The following is a 20448-nucleotide window of genomic DNA, read 5'->3' on the forward strand; positions in this document are numbered from 1 at the left end:
TGTTTTGGGCTAAAATAATGTATAATATGTAACATAGGGGCTGACACAAGCTTTGGATCCCAATATGGATCGTGGACTCGGTGGCTGAGATCAGAGTTATTGGAAGCTTCTTAGATAGGTGGGAAGCTCGCTTTCCGGAAACTCGCTTCGGAAGTGCGATACTCCTCGCTTCTGAAACTTGATGAGAACCTCGATTCCCCCACGCTTCTCCTATGCTTTCCACACACTTCATTTATTCTTATTATATGTTCTCTTACTCAACTTTTCATGCTTTTTATGTGTTTTCTCTAACTCTTCTCACTCATTTCCATGTGCTTTCGCTAAATTGGTAGTCATCATTTTTAGATTTTGTTAAAAATTTAATTCCTACACTAAAAAATCATGAAATTTAATATTAGTCACTTTTATTTTAGTTTTTATTTGTGTTTTATTTTGATTCTCATTCAATTCTTATATTTTTTTTATTCCTCGCTTCCCTCTTCCTATATATTTTAAAATGCATCGCTTCTCTCTTTCGCTTCCTAGTCTGGCAACCTTGGCTAAGATCCATGGTCCATATATTTTAAGATAAATAAGTCTTAATAATAATTATAATAATAACAAGATTAATAAAATAAAATAAAATATAAACAATATATATATATATATATATATATATATATATATATATATATATATATATATATATATATATATATATATATATATATATATATATTGGGAGAATAGTTGGAAGGGGACGTTCCTTCCTTTTTCAAATAGGATTCTTCCTATTTCGGTAAGGGACGTCTCCTCCTTAGAGGACTCCCTTTTATAAAAGACGTGAAGCCCTCTCTCTCAAGTCACGACCTTGAGAGAGAGAGAGGAGGTAACGAGAGGGAGAAAAAGGGGCAGCATGATCGATCTTAAGGAGGAGGGTGGTACAGAAGCAACTAAGACTGCGCCCCTTCTTCAACGTCATCATCTCCTTCGCAGTTCTGTCCGTAGCAAAAGGTACAGGTCTTTCCTCTTATGAACTGATAGGTAAGGGGTTTAGCCTAAGATTGAATCAAGCAAAGGTTGAGAAAAATCAAATTTGTGTTTCTATGCACAAGATTTTCGATTTATCAAACCTTGATTCTTCTTGGCTGATTCGAATATCGACTCTCTAATTTGGTTTTCATGAGCCCAAAAATCTAAATTTATTGTAGATATTTTGTTGGATTAGATTTATTGGGCTTATATCTAAATCTGAGTTTTTCTAAATTGGGTTCAGCCTATTTGTTTCAACTGGCTTTTGTTGGAAATTTAGATATTGTTCACAAGGGTTTTAAAGTCGTAAGCAAGAACTTGTTTGGTATGGGGTTCACGATTTATGTAGTTTGATTTAAAAATCTGTTTGACCGATGCTTATATTAAGTTTTGAATTCATAAAACTGATTTAGTAGACAGTCAAGATCGATGAGGCTTTTGAGGTTCACACACCTTAATAGACTGTCTGTCTTGCATAATATTTCATGTATGCTGTTGTGCAAAAATATGTGCAGGTTCTGTACACATTACAGACTTTTGTTGCATGACCAAATTGGCGTGTTAGCATGGTCTGATTGTTGATTTCTTTTGCATAATCTAGGTTAATTCAAAGTCTGGACCTTAATCTGCATTTCTTTTCTTTTCTTTTTTTTTTTTTTGGGGGGGGGGGTTAGATTCTGAATTTCTTTCATTAACATGTATCAATCTTTATTAAGGATGCATGTACAGTTCTCGTTTTGCTGTTCACGCATCCATGGATTTATGCTGGGTTGATTGATCAGCATCCGAGCATGGGTTATCCGAATTTTCTGAAGGAATTTCAGAATGAAACCAAACCATGTCCCAATCAGGTTGTGTAAAACCCACAGTAAAAAAAAAAAAATTGTATTGGACCCGGGTCGGGTCCGGACCCGTCCTCGATAGGGTTTTAAAACCTGACACAGGAGAAAGGGTTTTGAGAAAACCGGGTTTTGAGAAAACCCTTTCCCCTGTGCGCCGCAATCACCCGAGCCTTCGACCCGATAAGGGAAGCCAATCGGGGTTTCCCCGATTTTTCGCCCCCTCGAGCTCTTTAAGAGCACTGCAGGAGGGCAAGAGAAGGCACGCCGCCCTTCGAGTTTCCTCCTCCTTTCTCTCTTCGCGTCAGCCATTCCTACGTTCCCCGTGCACGACACCCACGCCAATCGATGACGCCGGCCACCACTGTCGGTCTCCTCCCAGGTACGTACCTTCCCTCTTCCTCTTTTCCCCCCTTTTATTCGCCTTCCTCTCTCCCCCCCTTCTTAAGGGTTCTGTCGGGAGGTCGACAGGCGGCGAACTGCCCCTGCCGCGCCCTCCCGCCCCCTCTGTGACCATCGGAGGGTCAACAGGGGGCCTTCAAGCCCCTGTCGTCTTTCCCCCCTCCCTCTCAGGGTTGTCAGAGAGCTGGCAGGGGTCCAGTCACCCCTGCGGCACCCCTTTTTCCCCTTTTTGGTGTCACCGTGACTCTGTCAGGCAAGGGCTGAGACCCCTGCCATTCGTCGATTCTTCAGGCAAGGGGTCGAGGCCCCTGCCATCCCTTATTTCGTTAGGTAGGGGCTGAGGCCCCTGCCATTCCCTATTTGTGCGAGCAGGGGCCAAGGCCCCTGCCGTTTAAAATTGTGCCAGGCAGGGGCCGAGACCCCTGCCATTTCTTGTTCGTCATGCAAGGGGCCGAGGCCCTTGCCGTTCTCTGTTTCACTTGGCAGGGGCCGAAGCCCCCTGCTATTTATTATTTGGTTTGGCAGGGGCCGAGACCCCTGCCATTCAGTTTTGGCAAGCGGGGGGGCCGAGGCCCTGCCACTTGTCGCCTTCGTGAGGCAGCGGCCGAGGCCTCTGTCGGCTGTTTTGTCAGGTAGGGGTCGAGGCCCCTACCATCCTATGTTTGTCAGGCAGGGGCCGATGCCCCTGCCATTCACTTTTTCCACAGGCAGGTACCGAAGCCCTTGTCATTTGTCGTTCAGTCAAGAAGGGGTCGAGGTCCCCGGTCGCCTAATACTACCCTTGCCCCCATCGCACCATTAATTCTATTAGCATACTTGAATAATTCACACTCTTGCAGATTTACGCAACGGGTCCAGTTCGCGCTCCGCGACCCAATTCTCGTATCATCTACACCCGTAGCCGCACGCAGTTGCACGACATTCCGAGGTAGGGGAAAGTCGCACGAAGGGTTTGTATGAATGAAATAAAATATAATGATTCTATGATAGAATAGTTTATTTGGCATACATGCTTACCTGTAGGATTACTTAACTAGTGATTGTCTGTTTTGCGTTCCCTCGTCCTTATTCTTTTGAAATTGCATGCTTAATGTAAAACTCTATGGATAGACTTATTTATAGAGAGAAACCCACGACAATTGCTACTGTAACCGGACCTTAAGACAAGTACGGTATAAGTTTTACGAGAGGTAATGAAGTACCCTGAAGTGGGCAATCAACCCCTTATAGATATCAATGAGATAATGTCGGCCTCCACAGGCCAATTGTTCAAAGAGCAATACATGTCATGTATGAACTAAAAGAATCATAAGACATTAATTGTTGCCCTCTCATCATAGTCGTACCTCTAGGAAGGTACGATCGTACTTTTGAACAAGTACGTCTCATGTGTGTTACGATGTTTAGATGATGAGGTTGTAGCAAGCTCGATGCGTGCATTTAGCACAATGCTGAGATCACATAAATGGTGACAACTCGCCTTCACAGGCAAGATGCTCGAGTGGGTCTAACAGACCAGAGCTTGTAGAATGGGGCGACGGTTAAGAAACCCCCGTCGTACTCATTCGACCTTCACGATTCATCAAGGGAGAGGATGAATGATACAAAAACTCCGATGGACAGTCTGTTAACAACCACCCCACGGGCAAAAGACTCAGTTTCCCCAGTCATCGGAGTTAGGAGAATTGGGATTAATATAAATTATCTTAGGTGGTAACTCCCAGGTACTTCTGCAAAAGTTGGATGCATCCATGGGCCACGAATGCCTTTGGGGATTTACTCTCTTGGTCACTGACCGTCCCCTTAGGACCGGACTCAGTCAGCCATCCGGGTTAATGAAAACACCTGACATAATAAACCTCCGGATCGGTCTCGGTTGTTTCTACGTTTCACGTCTGTGCGTACCCACATGCCAGTTAATATCAGAACTTAAAGAATGTCTTTTTAAATAGTTGTAGATGATTGAGTCTTACACTGCTTGAAATGCTTTAAACAACAGTTTTTTGCTTACGTTACACTTGTTAGAATAGCTTTCAATTGTAATTGTTGCCTTAATATGATAAACTGCTTATCTCATGAATGTCATGCTTTATTTTATTTTACTTATCTATTCGTGCACCTACTGGTTTGTTGTGAAACTGACCCATTTCATGGGCAGGTGATGAGTAGGACTTCACAAGCGGTTGATGGTGTGGTGCAACATGGCTCAAGATTTCTCTTCTTTCTGCTGGCGGCTTGACTCTGAGTTTTTTTTAGTTTTCTTTTAGATTATTGAACTTTGGGAAAAAGACTCATTTTGTAATAAATTGAAGATTTTTAATTTATTGTCTTATTTCCTCAATTCCTTTAAGTTGTTGTTCATGTGAATGATGGTTTTTCAACTAACGTACCCAGGATTGTTGATTTGTGCTCCTTTCTAAATGTCTTCCGCTGTCGCTTTTAAAAGTGAAAACTTTAAATCTTTGAAAGGTTTTTCGATAATGTTTTCAAAATCACAAGTTGAAATTTTGGGGCGTTACAGGTTGAACGTCAGGATGTGTTGAGAAAGAAAGGACTGTTTTAACCCTTGCGATTTGGAGACTCGTCAATACTAAAAATCTGGTTTTTGATTGAAAGAAAATCTAAGTTTTATTTAATAATTTAAGTCTGAATTTAATAAGTAAAAAAAATCTGATTTTTTATTCCTTGGCCTAGAGTCTAATGTTTTTATTTTACAGCATGTGAAATATCATTAGCAATCTGAGTTTTTAGTTAGTTCACTTAAATCTGGTTCTAGAATTAAGTTGACATGCCTTAAAAAAATCTGATTGTGGTTTTTGGGGTCTTTGCATAAGTATGTCTGATTTTGTATATGGGATTGTTTTACTTGAAACTTGAATATTGTTATTAAAGTATGTCTCAGTGTGGAGTCTGATTCTCTTTGGGATCTTGCATATTCAAATATGAATTTAGCATGTCATAAAATCTGATTTTTTTTGCATGTTATAAAACTTGATTTTTATCATGTTGTAAAAATCTGACTTCTAACCTATCATAAAATCTGATTTCTAGTAAGTCCTACAATCTGAATTTTTTTCTGTTAAAGAATTTGATTTCAGCCTGTCATAAAAATCTGGTCGTGTCTGTTATAAAATCTTTTGTCATGTTATCATTTGGAATTTTGCCTGGGTATAAATCCAATCTTTTTATTTATGATGTGCATTCAGTTTTTAGCCATGAATATGCATCTATATTATCGTTTCAGATAAATTTGATATGAATTCACATCATTATTATCTTATTCTTGTGTGTTGGTGTGTACTTGAATTTGTAATGGCATTTAAGATCGAGCCACTAGTGGGCGTTTGGAGGCTAGATGCTTGTGTGTTGTTCTTGAAATAAGAGGTTTTGAATGCATTGCAATATTGTTTTATTATGCTTCTAAGTTAATTTAGAAGTAGCATAAGTGTTACTCTATTAAAATTTTATCGGGACAAAGGTCCAATTAGATAATGCATATTGATTTGCATAATTATTCTTGTGTGAAGAACACTTAATTAATTAAGAATGGTTTAAGAGACCAAACAATGTAAATAAATTTGTTCTTCCTTGGTTGCCCTAAAAAATGGTGGGATCCTTGGATGGCCGTTATTGGGGACCATGAGGATACGAAACACTGTTTGCATTGTTAACCTCAAGAACCTGATGAGTGGTTTGTGTTTCTAGCTACGGTTGCAAGGAACTTCCACCACTTTGCCTAAGGGTAGTGTCGTTTGACTCAGTTGCAGTTATTGGTATACAAAGAAAATAGCGTCGAAGGGTGATGATGCTCTTGTCGTCCCAACATTAGGTAATGATTCTTAATGTTCCGATTTACGGTGATAATTTTCGACGTCGGTCAAGGAACTTGTGTGGGACCCAGTTAACAAAATACAATTGTGTGATAAGATACTACTGAAAACTGCCTTAGACCTCGGGATTTGGTATGTTTCTAGTATCCGCGAGTTTTATGATAAGATAAAACTTAAATGTGTTATATTAAGTAGGGACATGCATTCAAAAACAATACTTGATAATTAAATTAAAAAGTCATTCATGAAAGTTACATTGGTTCATGCATCTCTAAATGTTTATGTAGCATGTGGTTTTTTGTTGCCTTAATTAAACTGGTTTATATTGCAAGCCTATTTTAAGTATGAATTAAATGTTAAAACCCTCTTAAAATTATGTTTGATTTAATTTATGCTATCTTCCTTATTAATGGATTTTGAGAGGGTCTCGTACGAGAACTTCGATTCTTAGTCCGTTTTTAAAAACCTTTTTTATGTACTGAAGCTCAGTGATGGCAGGATCAGATTGCTGGAGGGAGCGACAGTTTATGGTTTGGTGGATGTAAACACCCCAAATTTTAAGGTCCTTTCCGGACAACCCCTTTTCACGGATGTCGTTCCCCTGCAGAGCAGTATCGAGTCTCACCACTAGGTTTATCCCAGTCTAGAGGTCAGTATACCTCATTTTGATAATAAAATTACCATTTTGCTCCCGAGTTGCCCTTAACCTTTTTGTCAAACAGACCTAATCAAGCTCATTTTAAGTTCAGAACAGTTAGAATGTCTGTCATTTCTAGCTCCCCTAATCATTTCTGACCATTTCAGCTAATTTAGCTCATTTCAGGCGAAATAAGCTCATTTTAGCTCGAATCTTAACCAAACTGTCCCCGAGTCAGCCAAATACATTAGATCCTATCCCCAAGAGTCTAATCTGAGTTCATCAAGAATTTGAATGGTGCAGTTCCAGTTCAGAATCACTTTTTCACACTCGGGCATTTATTTCAGCTCATTAGGCTCGTTTGAGCTCAATTCAGTCCAAATTGAGATGACTCCAGTCGGTTGAGCTAGTGTTCTAGCTCCGAATTTAGTTCACCTGAGTATAACTGACTTCTGATTCAGTTCATTCCAATCATGTCCAATTCAAATTATTTCAGACCAGTCCAGTACCGTGTTTTTACCCTTGTAAGGCAAAAACCAAAAAAATGCAAATTTCTTCAAGACACTGTTTCTGACATTTTTCTGAACTGAGACAAGTCCCAATTCGGACTCGAATCAATTTATTCTTTGAACCTAGAATATCCCATCGGATATCCAGGATCCAATTAATCATTTTCGGATCCATTTCAGTCTGGATCCACTTTTTGATTCATTCAGAAGGTTAATTGAATCAATTTCTGAACTCAGATTCATCTAACATCTGAAATCCAATTTCACTTCTTGGATTCTAATCCAGATCCAAGATCCAAATTCAAAATTTCAATTTTCATCATGAATTTGGGGTTTTTCATTTTCAACTCTTCAGAAATCCATATTCAGGGTTCGATTCCCATTTCGAACCAATTTCATTCAAATCGAGATCTAGATCTAATCTTTTTCAAAACTTTGGATCCAGATCCTTTCCAAAATCAATCTTTGGATTTCAAATTCAAATCCACCATTTTGCAAAAATCTCTTGAAAAATACCCTAGATCCAATTCATAATTCAATTTGGATTTCGAAATATCAAAATGGATTCAGATCCAGTTTCAAAATCTGATTTTTATTCAAAATCAAATTGGGGATTTAAAATTCAAAATCAAAATCCATTTTTTATCCCTAATTTCAAAAATAATCTTTGAATTTCAAATCCAAAATCAATATTTTTGCAAAAGTTCTAAAAATTCAATCTGGATCTGGTTTTAACCCAATTTGGATTTTCAAAAATCAAAATTGGATTTTTGAATCCAATTATTTTCAAATTCTCCTTTTTATTTCTCATATTTTTCACTTTTCATCTTGTTTTTAAAATAAAAAATAAAAAATGCATTTTCAAAGAAGGGGCCACTTGGCATTTTCGAAAGTTAAAATCAAAATTGTTTTTCTACCTTTTAAAAACCCTCTTTACTTTTAAAAACACACATGAGCATCACTAGAAAGGTGATGCCATGTGTCAAAATTTTGAATAAATACCCCTTTTACCCATTTGAGAAACTTCAAAAAGACCCACATGGGCACCCACTTGCAAAAGGGGTGCCACATGTGCATTTTTTGCCAAAATCACCCTTTTGCCCATCTGCAAAAATGAGAAATACCCACATGGGGTTGGCGCCAACTTGGAGAAGATATTTTTCCTATTTTGGATGCCCAAAATGCCCCCAAGTTGGGCTATAAATAGACCCCTTGGGGCCTCTTTTCCATAAGTTGAAATTTTGAGAAATTGAGAGAATCAAAAGAATTCTCTCTTTCTCCCCTCTTCTCTCTCTCTCTCTCCTTCCTTCCTCCTTGGGATTGGCGCCAAATAGGGAGAAGAAGACCCCTCTTCATCCCAAAGGTAAGTCCCTTCCCTCTTTTTTTGATTTTTTTTTTCTCTTTTTCTTCTCTTTCACATTTTTCGATTTTTGGTAATTAGATCTTTTCTTTCTTTCTCAATTTCTTTCCAATTTCATAATTATCAATGTAGATCTAATTTTTTTCTATGTTAATTTTCATTTCATGCTTTTGAATGACTCTTTGATTTGTGTATTTTCATTCTAGTCATTTAGAATTGAGATTTGATCTTCAATAAATCAAATCTCATATTCAATGGGCTAAATCAATTTCAATTTATGCCTCAATGCTTTCAATTTCATTTTAGATGCTTTGATTATGTTTTTTACATCATTTTCATCATCATCCATGGTTTGAAATGATAGATCTCATGTTTGATCATTGGATCAATTCATTAATGAGGTTTTATTCCATTCAATCATATTTAGATAATGTTTTTCATTCTGGTCCGTTTTTTATTTCATCAATTCGCATATAATTAGGCCTCATTTTTATCTGAAAATTTTAAGGTATCTTGATGCATATGTTTTCGGGATCTCCACCAAAAATCAAATCAATCTGAGTTGATTTGACTCCTTTTAAAAATCGGGATTCGGACCCTGCCATTTGGCTTCGTTCGGATTTGACCCGAAATTGGGCCAACTTGTTGAAGTGATTTCTCCCTAACCAGAGATGATTTTCAAATCTGTAAAAAGGGATGTTTTCAGCATTGAATCTAGTTTGTTCATGCCAATTTTTATCAATTTCTATGGTGTTTTCATGCCCGATTTTGGTTGAAAACCGCAACTTTGTTATACTGTATCACTTTTATGCTTCAGTTTTTAGCCCATTTTGTCAGAGTCATATCTCCCTAAAGGGAGATTATTTTCGAGATCTGTAAAAAAGGCTTCTTCAACTGCATGTCTAGTTCAACTCAGTAAAATTTCATCAATTTCTATGAGGTATTTCTATTTCTTTTGCATTCAAAGTTGAGACCCCGTCTGTTCGCAATCTCAGGCGTTGCTCAGACCCAAGATCAACTTGTTACATTCATATCTCCCTAACGGGAGATCATTTTTCAAATCTGTAAAAAGGAGTTTCTTACTTGAAATGTCTAGTTCATGCATGCCAATCTTCATAATTTTCATTTTCTTTTCATTGGTCATTTAGATAAAAAACTAGAACCCTGTCAATTTTCTTTCACAGGTTTTGAACCAACTTGTTTGGATTGGATCTCCCCAATGGGAGATCATTTTCTAGATCTGTAAATTGGATCTTTCTCCTCTACATGTCTAGTTTATCTCTGCAAATTTTTAGTTGTTTCTATGGATTTTTCATTTTGATTCTGATCGAAAATCAGAACCCTGTCATTTTGCCTCATTAAGCATTTCTTAAATTTTATCTCAATTTGTTTAGATGTTTCATTTCTAATGAAAAAACATTTTCAAAATTTGTAAAAAAGAGTTTCTTCCTTAAAATGTCTAGTTCATTCATATCAATTTTCATAAATTTCTATGGTAATTTGACACTTCATTCATTGCATTTTCAAAAACCGATTTTACAAAAGACATCTTCGTTAAAATGAAGTTAAATTGGGCATTTTAACACTTTTAAATTCAATTCCCAAACACAATTCGTTTATTTCATGAATTGAAAATATTTTTTTCCACTTAGAATGCCATAACTTCATTTTAAACAAATTTTGGAGTTTATTTGCTTTTTATTTCAATTATTTTCAATATATTTTCATAAAAACCTCAACTTCAAGGTTAAGTTCATTTTAAATTCAAATGTTAAATCCATAAAAGCCTACATTTATTTCTAACAAGTTTGCTCATTTTTCACAAATTTTTATTTCCTTTCCATTTACTGTAATTGATTCAAAGATTGTAATAATTTCATTAATGAAAATTTTACTTTATGCTTAGTTTAGAATGAATGAGGATATTAGTTTAATTTTAATTTCATATTTACTTGTTGCATTTTTTTCTTATTTTTTTAAATACACTATGGAAACACGAAAGGCTAGTACACCATCTAATAAAGGATAAATAAAATTAAGTAAAGTTTGTATTTACGACCATAGTTGAAATACGAATAATACTTAGAATTATTATTCATTATTAAATAAAATTCGACTACACTTTTATGTCATTTTCGAAAATCATCATTTCTTTCAAAATTAATCCGCTTTTCTTCCTTTATTTGAATTAAAATAAAGATTAATTCAAAATATATTTGTGGCCCTAGTCATGAATATATTAAAAATTATTATTTTTTAATTCTATACAGGCACAAAATATTTTTTCTTTTTCTTTATTAGAATTTTATATAAAAATTAATTTAAAGTATATTCATGGCCCTAGTCATGAATATATGAAAATTAATCTTATTTTAATTATATAAAGTATACAATTTTTCTTAAAATTCAAAAAAAAATTCAAAAAAAAAATAGCATACTCATCATTTAAGATAAAATTGCATCATTTTTTTTAATTATTCAAGTTATTTTCAAATTTCCAAGTGATTTTCGAAATGATTTTTTCTAAAAGCAATTTTCATTTTAAAATTCAAATTCATTTTCGATTTCTATTTTCAAATTCAAAGTTATTTTCCAAATTCATTTTCGAAATTCAAAAACATTTGCGAATTCAAAGCATTTTCGAAATCATTTTCAAATTCCAAATATTTTCAAATTACTTTTCAAAACATTTTTTTTAAATTCTATCTCAATTTCAAATATTAATTTCAATTTCCCATTCAAATTTTGATTTTTACTTCAATTCTAACTTTTATTTTCAATTTTCAAATTTTAACTTTGAATTTCATTTCAATTTCAAATATCAATTTCAATTTTCTATTTCTTTCAAATTCCAAATTTCAAATTTTATTTTCATTTCAAATTCAAATATTAATTTCAAATTTTTCATTTTCAAATTTCAATTCTTAATTTTGAATTTCATTTCAATTCTGGATTTTTATTCCAAATTGAATTTTGAATTTCCAATTTCATTTCCAAAATTTGAATTTCAATTTTTAGTTTTCAATTTAATTTTCAAATTCAATTACATTTTCAATTTTAGATTTCAATTCTTGAATTTCAAATCAAAGTTCAATTTCAATTTCCAGTTTCAAATCTAATTATGATCTTCAATTTCAATTCTAAATTTCCAAATATGATTTCAAAATTCCAAATTGGATTTTCTAAATTCAAAAATCAATTCCAATTTCGATTTTTAATTTCAATCAATTCAGATTTCAAATTTCGAAACTTAAATTTAAATTCAATTTCATTTTGTCATTTTCAAAACTCTAATTTCCAATTCAAAATTCAATTTCAAAATCCATTTCAAAATCAAATTCAATTTCCAAACTCAAATTTCAATTTCAACTTCAAGTCTTCAATTCAAACTCAAAATCAATTCAACTTCAAGTTTTCAATTCAAACTTAAGTTTACAATTCAAAATCAAATCGAACTTCAAGTTTTCGAATTCAAGTTCAAATTCTTCCATTTACTAAAGGATGTTTTCAAAATTCATTTTAAAATCACTTGGAAAAATCAGATCTCTAAAATCTTTCCAAAAGCATACATATTTTTCAAGTTCAAAATCATAGCACAAGCGTGATTCTCTGTGCATTTAAGACTTAAAATAATTTCTTAAACAAATTTAGGCAAAGTAAAGGCATAACATTTGATCATTAGTTCAATTACCTCTGATAAAGGCGCCAGGAACGGTTGAACCTCGACGAGCGAGCCCCGTCTCCCCATTTTTTTCGTATTTTCTAAAAATGGAGGCGAGTAATATTTCAAAATCTTTTCAAAAAGGTCAAGTAGACCTTGCGTGAGTTTTCTCTTTCCCTAAAAAGAAAAGGGAAATTTTTGCAAGGATTACAGTTGACCAAATTCTAACCGTTATAGAGTTTAAATGTTTTTAGGAAACTTATTGAACTTGAAATTGGATAACTCCGTTAAATTACATTCAATTTAAATTTATGTTTGGAATATACGATGGTTTGTGGATATGAAATCTGAATGTGCCCCGGATCCCTAGGATATCTTTTCGCAATATTTTAAAATAATTTATTTGTTTAATTTTTTTTTGCATTTTTTTGAGGTTCAGTTTGAGGTCGTTACAACATTAGTGTACCACAAGCAGCACAGCAGGCCTGTCATCTCCAAGAGGTGCTAGAAAAGCACTCAACAGACAATAAAACTTGCAATGTTCCACCAAAAAGGTTACTTGAAGTCTCAAGCAACAGTATTACGGTACTTGCTGGGTGCATATAAGTTGCAAAGAAATGATAGTTGACTAGCTTATCCAGAAAACACATCCACCACTCAATAAGCACAAAGTTCGCAATGCCACAAATGAGAGTAAACACTGAAATGAACCCGAGAGAGAATTAGTAGATAATAAGAATGAATCCTATAGCAAGTGTTATAAGTATTGTACCACATTGTATGACACAATAAGATATGTATCGTAGTGATCAAGAGACCCGATATGATACACACTAGTATCATGATACGAGTGTGTATTATATTTGTATCGAATGTATTGTATGATACACCCTTGTATCGTACTATACACCATGATATGGGTGTATGGAACGATACACCCATGGTGCATTAGAAAAAGGGTTGAAACCCATTTTTCGTGAGTTGGGTTTACACACCCCCCCTCCCCCCGCCCCAGGGCCGATTTCCTCATTTGTGTATAGGCCATTGTAGAGAAACCTACGCACCCTAGGAGGCCTGTATGTATCATAATACGAGTGTGTATCATATTTGCATTGGATGTATTGTATGATACACCCATGTATCGTACTATACACCATGATATGGGTGTGTCGAACGATACACCCATGGTGCATTAGAAAAAGGGTTGAAACCCAATTTTCGTGAGTTGGGTTTAAACACCCGGCCCCCTTCCCCGCCTTAGGGCCGATTTCCTCATTTGTGTATAGGCCATTCAAAGGAACCTACGCACCCTAGGAGCTAAGTCACAGGGACTCGGCAAAACAGGTGTTGCACCCGCGTTGACGCAATGCGACGCGGGTGCAGTCAACACGACCCTAGGTGCGGTCAACGCACCCATGGTCATTTTCGTTCACTTTTCGGCGTTAAAAAAAAATCCCCGGTGAAAAGGAGGATTAGGGCAAATTTTTTTTTTTTTGCCCTGATCTCTCCTCTCCTCTCCCGCTCAACTCGAGCTCTCTCCTACCGACGCCCCAGCGCCACCTCCTAGGCTCCTCCTCTCCTTTCGCAGGTGTGTACCCTCTCTCGCTCTCTTCTTGTGTCGGCAGGGGAGGGGCCGAGCCCCTCCCTGCGCCCTCTCGCTCTCTTGTTGGGTCGGCAGGGGAGGGGCTAAGCCCCCTGCTCCTTCTATTTTTGGCAGGGGAGGGGCCGAGCCCCCCCTCTCGCTCTCTTGTTGGGTCGGCAAGGGAGCCCCTCCCCCCTCTCGCTCTCTTGTTTGGTCCGCACGGGAGGGGTTGAGCCCCCCCTGCTCCCTCTGTTTTCGGCAGGGGAGGGGGTCGAGCATGATTTCAACATAACAAACATGGATTTAGCTGAGCCCAGTATTCCTTCTAATGATGCATTTGATGAAGAAGAAGAAAATTATTAAGATCAATTACTTCATCAAGATATAATTTGGTATGTAATTTAGTTCTTTTTTGCTTTACTTATTTGATTGATATTTAGGTTGATTTATGTAATTGCTTTACTTATTTGATTGATATTTAGGTTGATATATTGCATGAATGATATTATGACAATGTTAACTGTTAAAACTTCAAAATTATATATATATATATATATATATATATATATTACATTTTTGCCCCTGCCGCACCCGCACCTGCACCCATGTGACATAGCCTAGGAGGCTTGAGAGTGTTTTGGGGGCTGATTCTTGTGCAAGGGAGAGCATTTGCAGTTTTCTTGTATAAGAGTGCATTTTCCCTCATTTTTCACTCAAGAAAATGGTTTAAAGTAAAAAAATGCCTTTTATTTGCTGTTTGCTGAGTTTTTTCTAAGGAATATGGCATCAAATGATCCGACATAGCAATGGGGCACTTAAGTAAAAAGTGAGAATCAATTAAAAATTGAGTGCAACTATTTTCATAATACTTTTTGAGGGTATGTCTTAACTCAAGCATCATTTAGTCGAGACACATCATAATGTTGTCCCATGCATGCCAAGTGATTTGCCGGTCGTGACATGGCAATGCCAACAATTGCTTAGCAATTTAAGAGAAGCGATTTGCTGGTTCAAACATACCAATCGTTCCTCCAAGGATGAGGTCAGTTGACGTCAGACTATACCGACCTCTCCTCCTTCCCGATTCAAAGCCTCCTCTCCCCTATGCATTCTAGCTCTTAAACCATGTTAGAAATCAAAGGAAATAAGAGCAAGAGGAGTTAGGGTTAGAGGACACTGAACAAAAGAGAGAGAGAACAAGTTAAACTGTTCAATATTGTGAAAGAGGAACCTTACACACTAAAAAGGGTTGACCCCCTTCAGTACATAAAAAAGAAAAAGCTGAAAAGACTAGTATTGTAATGCCCCAAAATCCCGAACTTGTAAACTTTTTAGGAAAAAATTTAAGTTTTGCAATCAATTTTTTTTCCAGAGTTTAAAATGGTGGTTCAACGGAAAACAGTGTTTGAAAGAATAAGTCAATTGACCTTGGGCGCATTGAAATGAAATGGGGATCTTCGAAACACGAGCTTTGATTAACAAGAGCAAGTGTCAAGAATGACACTAAAGCATAACCCTTAAAAAGGGTATAACTGGAAACAAAATAAAAATAAAAATGTATTCTTTATTGATATGAAAAACCAATTGCTTAAGAAGCATTGGAGTGAAATACAAGAGGGGCTGCACCCCTTTATATACACAGCTGAAAGAGGACTCAATAGAGCTGTTGGGCACAGTCCAACAGCTCTATTTAGAGCTGTTGGAATGTGTCAGTCCAACAGCTCTATTGCTAGTCAAGTCTGGACAGGACTTGACTAGCAACAGTCATTCTAGTTCAAACTGAACTAGATGACATAAAGACAAAAAATAAAAATAAAGGAAAAAAATACAGAAAAGAAAGAAATTAAAAATGTATTTATATATATAATAATATAATATTATTATATATACATATATGTACAGTTTTACATTTTAACACTCCCCCTCAAACTTACGGTACAATGAGCGAAAGTTTGTCTAAGAGAAAGTGAAATCGGGGAGCAGCGAGAGGCTTTGTAAAGAGGTCTGCTAACTGATATTCTGAAGTGACATATGGCAGATCAATTATCCCGTGTAGATATTCCTCTCTGACGTAGTGACAATCCATTTCGATGTGTTTGGTGCGTTCGTGGAATGTTCTGTTACTGGCAATGTAGATCGCACTTTTGTTGTCACAACACATTTGTGAAGCCTTTGTTGCTTCAACTCCCATGTCAGCAAGCAGTCGTCGGAGCCAAACTACTTCCATGGTCGTGGTTGCCATGGCTCTGTATTCAGCTTCGGTGGATGAGAGAGATACCTTCTGCTGCTTTTTACACCTCCACGAGATTAATGATTCCCCTAAAAAGACACAAAAGCCAGTGGTTGAGTGTCTGTTATTGGGATCACCTCCCCAATCAGCATCAGTATATGCAATTAAATCAAGAGAAGAGGAGGAAGATAAGAAAAGTCCTCGTGAAAGAGAGGACTTGATGTATCTGATAATACGCATGACTGCTCCCATATGAACAGAAGTAGGAGCATGTTGAAATTGACTTGCTGTATGAACAGCATGTGCTATATCTGGTCTGGTAATGGATAGATAGGAAAGTGCCCCGACAAGCTGTCTGTAAGGAGTAGGGTCTGCAAGAAGTTCTCCATCATCAATCTTCATTTTAACATTAACAACTTCTGGAGTGTCAACTTTCTTATCATCAGTAATACCAGACCTGAAAACAATATCAAAAGCAAATTTAGTCTGAGATAATAAATATCCTCTAGGAGAATAAGCAACTTCAATGCCTAAAAAATATCTCAACAAGCCCAAATCAGTCATTTCAAAATGAGATTTAAGAAGTGTTTTGATTGTTTCAACTCCCTGTTTATCGCTTCCGGTGATGATCATATCATCCACATAAAGAAGAAGCACAATGATTCCTGCATCAGAATTCTTAATAAACAAAGCAGTGTCAGTTAAACAGAATTGAAAACCAATATCAATCATAACACGACTAAACCTATCATACCAAAGCTTTTGGTGCTTGTTTAAGTCCATAAAGAGCTTTTTCTAAGCGAAGGACTTTACCCTTAGGAATACTTAGACCAGGAGGGGGTTCCATATATACTTCTTCAACTAGCTTTCCATTTAAAAAAGCATTTTTGACATCCATTTGAAAAATAGACCATTTTTTGATAGAAGCTAAGGCAATTAAGGTTCGGACAGTAGTCATACGAGCCACCGGAGCAAAGGTTTCTTCATAATCAATCCCATATTCTTGGGCATAACCTTTGGCTACTAAACGGGCTTTATATCTTTCAAGAGTACCATCACTCTTGGTTTTAATTTTATAAACCCATCGACATCCTATAGTTTTCTTCCCTGGAGGAAGATCTTGAATATTCTATGTAGAAGCCTTTTTCAAGTGCATCTAATTCAACTTTCATGGCTTCTATCCATTTGATATCATTTTTTGCTTGAAAATATGTGGATGGTTCTTCATATGAGTGAATTAATGCAATAACTGCCCTATATGTGGGTGAGAAAGACTCGTATGATACAAACTTTTCTGGAGGCCTCGAGATTCGGGATGATTGTCTAGTTGGAATGTTAGAATATTTCTCAAGTGCACATGGAGTATTAGACTCTTGTCGCCTGGAATATTGAATACTATGAACTTCTTCATTTTCAACATTAAGATCAATAATTCTTGGATCATCATCAAAGTTACAATCAAGGTCATATTCATCAGATGTTGATGTTAGATCTAGCAAAAAGGAGTACTCAGTGACGTCTTTTAATTTTCTAAAATCAAAGAAGCTCTCCTTTTCAAGAAAGGAAACATTTCTAGACACATATAGTTTATTATTTTTGAAGTCAAAACATCTATAACCTTTCTGGTTTTCAGCATATCCTAAAAAGGCACAGGGAATCGCACGAGGGGAAAGTTTATCATTTTTGTCAGTAAATATGAAACATTTGCACCCAAATATTCTTAATCTAGAGTAGTCTGCAGAAATGTTCATAAGTTTTTCAATGGGAGTGATATTTTGTAACGAAGAAGATGACATCCTATTAATGAGATAGGTGGCAGTTAAGGCAGCTTCTGCCCAAAAGTCTTTAGGGACTTGATTTGCTATTAATAAAGTTCTAGTGGTTTCTATAATATGACGATGTTTTCGTTCTGCCAGTCCATTTTGTTGAGGTGTATAAGGACAAGATCTTTGATGTGTGATGCCATGCAATTTAAGATAATTTTGAAAATCTGTGGATAAAAACTCTCCCCCTGAATCTGTGCGAAAAATAGTAATATCATTTTGAAATTTGTTTTTAACCATATTATGAAAAGTTTGAAAGTATGAAAATACTTCAGACTTATGTTTGAGAAAGTACATCCACGTATGTCGGGAGAAATCATCGACAAAAATAACATAGTAAACAAATCCTCCTTTAGAAATTACTGGTGCAGGACCCCAAACATCCGAGTGTATTAATTCAAGTGGTCTTGAAGAGAAAAAGGTTCTGTTCTGAAATGGTAATCTTTTCATTTTGCCGAGAATACAATCTTTACAATCAAATGATTCAGAGTTACAAAATTTCCCTAGATTTGGAAAATGTTGGATTTTGGCTATATGTGGGTGACCAAGTCTCTTATGCCACAGTTCCAACTCTATTTTTTGAATATTATAACAAAAAGCTTTCTTCGGCATTTCCAAAAAATCCATGTAATAGAGTCCTCCTTCTCTATGGCCTTCCCCAATCAGCTTGCCTGACTGGCGATCCTGTACCCAACAACCATGAGAAGAAAAAGAAATATTACACCCATAATCAGAAATTTGAGATACAGATAAAAGATTTAAATTTAATTTGGGAACATGTCTAATTTCTGGAATAAAAAAATTTTTTGTTTTATAAATTTTTTCAAAATCTCCTATTCCTTCTATTTCAAGAGAAGTCCCATCAGCAGTAAAGACCTTTGACACACTTGTTTTATTTTTAACACATTTGGATAGACTTTGATTATTTGGGGTCATATGAAAAGATGCACCAGAGTCAAGAAGCCAAGAAATTTTACCTAAATCAGAAAAAGATGAGGCTGCTGCGCCGGTTGAAGCTTCAGATGAGGAAGAGGCACCTTTGATGAGAGGCTGAAGGATCTCCATTAGTTGGGCCAGGGAAACTGGTGCATCCTGATCTTTAGGCTCCGATCCAGCAATTGCAGCTCTTTTTTCTCTCAGCTCCTTAAGTTTGGGACATTGTGGCCTGTAGTGTCCCGGTTCATGACAGTGATAACAAATAACTTTCTTCTTATCATAGTCACCATTTTGTCGGTTAAAGTGAGGAGGCCTATATGATCGAACATGATTCCCTGGTCTAGACACGGCTAAAACGGAATCATCTTCAATTTTTAAAGAACCTTTCCGGAGACGATTTTCTTCCATTGTTAACTCTTCAATAGTTTCCACAATAGAAGGAATTTTTCCCCGGTGAAGTAGGGCCGATTTAGTGGTTTCAAATTCCGGCCTTAATCCAGTGATAAACTGGTAAAAATGTTCAAAATCGAGTTGTTTCTGACGAAGCTCGATGTCTTCGGCACAATGCCACTTTGGTTCTAAAAGGGAAAGTTCTTCCCAAAGTTCGGACAACCCATTGTAATATTCACGAATAGTTTTGTCTCCTTGTGTCATCATTCGAACTTTTTCTTGGAGGTTGCACACGTGTGCAATATCTTTAAGGGAATACATATTCTTAAGGTATTCCCATGCCTTATCGGCATGATCAAATTTGGCAAGACTTGAGCATTTTTTAATGTCAACGCTATTGATAAGCCATGACATTATCTTCGCATGAGATATTCTCCATTCTTTCCATTTCTTCTCGTATGAGGCAATAGCCTTGATTTTCTCTTCTTCCGATAGAGGGACGTCTTTATCTCCCTCCTTTTTAGTAAGAGATAGCTTAGGTTCCGAATCGGAACCATCCACAATCCCCCATAAGCCTTTTCCCCATATATGGTGCTTCATGATTGAAGCCCATGTTACATAGTTCGTATCGCTTAATTTCATAGGCATGATGGTGACTTTATCATTGTCATCCATCGATTACAAGGAGAGAAAGAATAGGGATAGAAGAGAAACAAGAAGGAAAATGAGAAAGAAAGAAAAAAAAAAAAACAATACAACAAGATGTGAAATCTTCTCCAATGAAGTGATAAAACACTTCTCTTCAAGTGGCGAACACTTTTGCAAACGGGCACGGAAACCGAGGCAGCTTTTCCTCAAGATTTAGTACTTCCGCGGCTCTGATACCATGAAATGAAATGGGGATCTTCGAAACACGAGCTTTGATTAACAAGAGCAAGTGTCAAGAATGACACTAAAGCATAACCCTTAAAAAGGGTATAACTGGAAACAAAATAAAAATAAAAATGTATTCTTTATTGATATGAAAAACCAATTGCTTAAGAAGCATTGGAGTGAAATACAAGAGGGGCTGCACCCCTTTATATACACAGCTGAAAGAGGACTCAATAGAGCTGTTGGGCACAGTCCAACAGCTCTATTTAGAGCTGTTGGAATGTGTCAGTCCAACAGCTCTATTAAGAGCTGTTGGACTGTGTCAGTCCAACAGCTCTATTGCTAGTCAAGTCTGGACAGGACTT

The 20448-nt window shown here is 36.3% G+C and overlaps 1 protein-coding gene across 7 annotated transcripts in view; it reads right to left on the minus strand.

Annotated features, from left to right (window-relative positions):
- Positions 1–20448, minus strand: part of LOC149818886 (UBQ, helicase-c and DEAD-like helicase domain-containing protein) — a 257306-nt gene that overhangs the window by 77821 nt on the left and 159037 nt on the right. The gene's annotated exons all lie outside the window — the stretch shown is intronic.

Source organism: Nuphar pumila, chromosome 13 (genome assembly GCF_984573655.1).
Source record: "Nuphar pumila chromosome 13, dmNupPumi1.hap1.1, whole genome shotgun sequence".
Classification (NCBI taxonomy): Eukaryota; Viridiplantae; Streptophyta; class Magnoliopsida; order Nymphaeales; family Nymphaeaceae; genus Nuphar; species Nuphar pumila.